A 5,426-nucleotide genomic window follows, 5' to 3' on the forward strand; every position below is an offset into this window, starting at 1 on the left:
CCCAAAGAGGAAGAATACTGTAGTGGAAAGAAATGGGATTTAGAATTGGAACTTTGCGCCAATTTTACCAGTGGCCTTCAGTAATCCACTTAACTTCTTTGACACTCGGTTTTCCTCTATGTAAAATGGTGGTAATGCTAATAGTGAATCCATAAGGTTGCTGTGAGGGTCAAGTGAGACAATGTGCAGACATCATCGTCTGTACATATTGTCCCCAAAGTGGAATTCCAGAGTCAGTTATTAACAGAGGCTTCAGGGTGATCTATGAATTACTGCAGACTTTGCGCAATAAATGAGGGATTCTATTGCTACTGGGTTACCCTGAGTTCTTTAATCAAGGTGAGATGATGGAAAAAAATCAAGGTGAGAGGACAGTAGAAGAAATGTACATTCCTAACTGAGTGTCTCTTGGGGACATTTGGTGGTCTTGTCGTCCCTACCCCTTGCCTTGAATAGGGTCCTACACATTGTAGGAGCCTGGAAAATGGCTGTCTAACAAATCAGGAAATGCCTACCCGTCTAATCTAGACGTGTGTGGGTTGAGGAGGGAAGTTGGGGTGTTTCCTTGGAATAAGGCTCAATGAAGAATTTTTATTTTATAAAAAGAAAGAAAGAAAATCCTATGGTGTGACATGATGGGTTTATTTCCTGCCAGTATAATTTTGGCTTTCTCACAAAAAAAAGAGTTGTTCTATTTCTAACTAACATAACACCCCAGTTCATATAACTTCTCTTAGAGAGAGAGCCTGCATTGCACGAGGCCATGTTTTTATTTTATTTTTTTAGTTTAAAATGTAATAATCTTCCTCTCTCTCTGTTTCTGTCTCTCTGTGTCTCTCTTTCTCTCTCTCTCTCTGTCTCTTTCTCTTTGATTATTGTTCTTTTATTCTTGTTTATCCAAAAGTCATNTCTCTCTCTGTCTCTTTCTCTTTGATTATTGTTCTTTTATTCTTGTTTATCCAAAAGTCATATTTAAGATTCCAAAGAACTGCTTCCAGGCTGACCCCTTAGAACTCGCTGCTGGTTTTGTAAGGAGCACGCCAGAGGTCAGGAGATAGGAAGGGCACAGGGAAGGAATTTGCTCAGATCTACTCTTGTTTTATTTTCCATGGAGTTCACTGTAGCTTGTGTTCTGAATATAGTCAGTTACACGAAGCCCCATGAAGTGAGAATGTAGGTGCCTTGCTTATTTATGCCTAGGAAACCACACATTTTTCAGTTCAAGATACAAATTCTCCTTCTGTTGGGTGAATGTACTCTTTCAGTAAAACCTACAGGCTACAGAGGACATGTGAACTACACATAAAATAAAAACCATCCACTTTATTTTTAAAAATAAATTTGTTCATTCTTCTATTTGTCCCCAATCCAAAAATGCACACTCCACCTCCAGTATTGAAATTTTCTCCTTTGAATCATGCAAGAATCTGCTCCTTCTTCTGTCTCTGAATCCCACCACTTTTCAGTCCTAGCTGTGAGTTCTTCCTCCACGAAGCCNTGCCTTGCTTATTTATGCCTAGGAAACCACACATTTTTCAGTTCAAGATACAAATTCTCCTTCTGTTGGGTGAATGTACTCTTTCAGTAAAACCTACAGGCTACAGAGGACATGTGAACTACACATAAAATAAAAACCATCCACTTTATTTTTAAAAATAAATTTGTTCATTCTTCTATTTGTCCCCAATCCAAAAATGCACACTCCACCTCCAGTATTGAAATTTTCTCCTTTGAATCATGCAAGAATCTGCTCCTTCTTCTGTCTCTGAATCCCACCACTTTTCAGTCCTAGCTGTGAGTTCTTCCTCCACGAAGCCATCGTGGACCAAACCAGCTGATGGAGCTCTCGGTACAATACTTGGCACATAGCAAAGACTCAAAAAAGCTTAGCTGCTACTTGATTACTGAGCATTGCAAAGGATTCACAGCCTATTCATGTACCACTGACTGGCACATGCAACACTTCTTTTGTCAATGCTCTGTGTTATTTACTTTACTCCTGGAAAAGTCTCATTTAGTTGCTAAGTGGTAGGATCCCTGCTTTAAAAAATAAACTCTCCATATACTTCCAATGTGTAGTCAGACTTACTAAGCACGGATTTTTAAAAAACACTCACGTGGGTCTTTTCCTGTCTAATCGTGAATGTCTTCCCTCCTCCGTTCACTGTAAAATTCCCAAGAGGCAGAGATTTGCATTGTTTATGCCTTTTCATGTGAACTACACATAAAATAAAAACCATCCACTTTATTTTTAAAAATAAATTTGTTCATTCTTCTATTTGTCCCCAATCCAAAAATGCACACTCCACCTCCAGTATTGAAATTTTCTCCTTTGAATCATGCAAGAATCTGCTCCTTCTTCTGTCTCTGAATCCCACCACTTTTCAGTCCTAGCTGTGAGTTCTTCCTCCACGAAGCCGTCGTGGACCAAACCAGCTGATGGAACTCTCGGTACAATACTTGGCACATAGCAAAGACTCAAAAAAGCTTAGCTGCTACTTGATTACTGAGCATTGCAAAGGATTCACAGCTTATTCATGTACCACTGACTGGCACATGCAACACTTCTTTTGTCAATGCTCTGTGTTATTTACTTTACTCCTGGAAAAGTCTCATTTAGTTGCTAAGTGATAGGATCCCTGCTTTAAAAAAAAAAACTCTCCATATACTTCCAATGTGTAGTCAGACTTACTAAGCACGGATTTTTAAAAAACACTCACGTGGGTCTTTTCCTGTCTAATCGTGAATGTCTTCCCTCCTCCGTTCACTGTAAGATTCCCAAGAGGCAGAGATTTGCATTGTTTATGCCTTTTCACATCATCCCCAGTATCCTGAATGTATGAGGTGAGTGTTTTGTGGACTAACCTACAGATTCTACAGGGAGAAAAAAATCACCATACACAAAATGGTTAAGTCAGGAGTGGGTGGCTCCTGTTGATGACAGTGACCCTTACATAGCACCTCCTCTGAGCCAGGAGCTTTACGTTCACTGGCTCCTTGAACCTCACAGCAGTCCTGTGTGGTAGATACTTTACCTTCCCTACTTGATGCATTAGGAGAGTGGAAGCTCAGAGAAGCTAAGTGCTGCACTCGGGGTGAAGCTAGATTCTAATTCCAGCCCACGTGTCACTATACTTACCACACGCTCCTTGAGGGAACCCGCAGATACCACAGTGCCTGCCACTCAATAGATGCTCAATAAATATTTGCTGAAGGAAAGAATGAATGAAAATTATAATAGTCGAGCTGAACATACTGAATTTTCATAGAGAAGAGGCAAACCTGGACAAATAATCTAGGTTGAGTTGTATGAGACATGGCTTCTAAGGGACAGGAATGAATGTTACAGGGTCCTTCTGATGTGTAGATGGGGTGACCAGATGTCCCGTTTGCCTGGGCCATTCCCAGTTGATGCCTGTCATGATTACAGAGTTCTCTTTTCTTTTTTTTTTTTTTTTCTTTTTTACTGACCAGTGACGGGATCGCAACCCTTGGTGTCGCGTCTGGACAAATAATCTAGGTTGAGTTGTATGAGACATGGCTTCTAAGGACAGGAATGAATGTTACAGGGTCCTTCTGATGTGTAGATGGGGTGACCAGATGTCCCGTTTGCCTGGGCCATTCCCAGTTGATGCCTGTCATGATTACAAACAGAGTTCTCTTTTCATATGCTATGTTTGGATGATAAATTATATGATCCCCCTGAGTCTGGAAATGGTGTGGAAAGGGGCAGGCTCTTTAAGTGCAAAAGGGAGCACAGGGAGATGGTATCAGATTAACTGGAACTCCCTGGAGGTCTTCTCCTTTTGCTTCATGATGCATGAATATTATGATGAATCAGTGCTGTGCGAGGACATGGTCTCTGAACTCTGCTCTGCAGAATGGATCCCAGGGGTCCTCTCTCTTCCGGGAGCTTCCCAGAAACTCTTGTAGGTTTGATGACTGTAGGAGGTTGCCCCAGGCGGTTGGGGTTTCAGCTATTCTGCCTCATTGCCCTCAAAAGTACACCCATGGTCATCACCATGGTCATCACCACCATACCTCATGCTGGTTTTAGGTTTGGAAAATACACATAGTGTGCTGACGTTTATGGGTTGTCACCTATAAAACCAGAACCCTTGCCTCAGTACTTACTGATTTTGTCACTTTGCTTGTGCTCTCTTTCTCTCTGTGCATAAAATACCTCCTTTATTAAAAAAACCCATAATATTAATCATAGTGTTGTTGTAGGCATGCAGATTTATGGTAAGTGATGCAAAACCACTTTGCAAGTATAAAATTTCCTGTAAATACTCAAGGAAAATTGCTGGTGTGGAGCACGTGCTGGGTATAGCTCAGAAGTCAGGTTGTGATCCTGAAGCCTAGTTTGCCTAAAGATGACCTTGCTTCCTATTTACCTCCTGGGTTGAAAGAGCTCAAGTTCTTTTGCAAACTCATCTGACATACAAGTCCCTGAATGTCACAAAGGCCAGGTGTTTTCCGTAGAACTGTGGAATTTCCCAGCTGTAAAACTTCCTTCCATACTGTCCTGCCAAAGTTCTGGGTCACTGACCTTCAGGAAGACATCTTAGGGGTCTGTCTTTGCCTTCGCTGGCATGTCCAGTGGTGGCGGAGGTGGGGGGAGAAGAGGGGAAATTTTATTGTCATCCGTGTGTCAGAGGTTATTGTGAAAACCTACATCTCATCGATGTGGGAAATGACGTGCTGTGTACTTCATCCCGACCTATAAGATAAACCCATTGTGGTAATTAAATTTTATCAAAAAATTGGGGAGACAGGGAGCCTAGGGGAAATATGAAAAATGCTTTTTATTGGAATCATTTGACAATTTACTTTTTGAAAATTTTATATATTTAAAGTGTACAACATGATGTTTTGATATACATATCATAGTTAAATGGTTACTACAGTCAAGCCAATTAATATATCCATTCTCTCACATAGTTACCTTTTCTTTAAATCATTTAATTTTAGGCCTGAAAGACATCTGAAAGATCCTTCAGTCCAACTGTCCATTCTTTTAACTGAAGAAACTGAGGTCCAGAAAAGTCTCGTACCCTAGGACTTCCAGTTAGGGAAGGCTGGGACTAGAACCAGGGCCCTTGAATCCCAGCTCAGAGTCTTTTCCACTAGAGTACACGGAGTGGCCCTCAGCCCGCCACCACTGATGAATATCCTGCCCTGGGTGGGCTGCTAGGACCAATCCTCCCCCACTGGCGACACTGGCTGCTGCAGCCGGTGGGGGTTGCTATGAGCTCTGGGTTGGGAAGGCTGCAGGGTAAGAGGATGGGATTTGGAAGCAGTCAGTAGTGATTGGAAACAGATAGTGCCCCAGAGTATGCTAAAAAAAAGGAAAGGGCTAGAGGAACCAGACTTCAAGCTTATTCAAAAACTCCCTTTTCTTTTTAGATGTTTGTACCTTTCAC

The sequence above is a fragment of the Galeopterus variegatus genome, unplaced genomic scaffold (assembly GCF_000696425.1).
Source record: "Galeopterus variegatus unplaced genomic scaffold, G_variegatus-3.0.2 Scaffold2052, whole genome shotgun sequence".
Taxonomy (NCBI): Eukaryota; Metazoa; Chordata; class Mammalia; order Dermoptera; family Cynocephalidae; genus Galeopterus; species Galeopterus variegatus.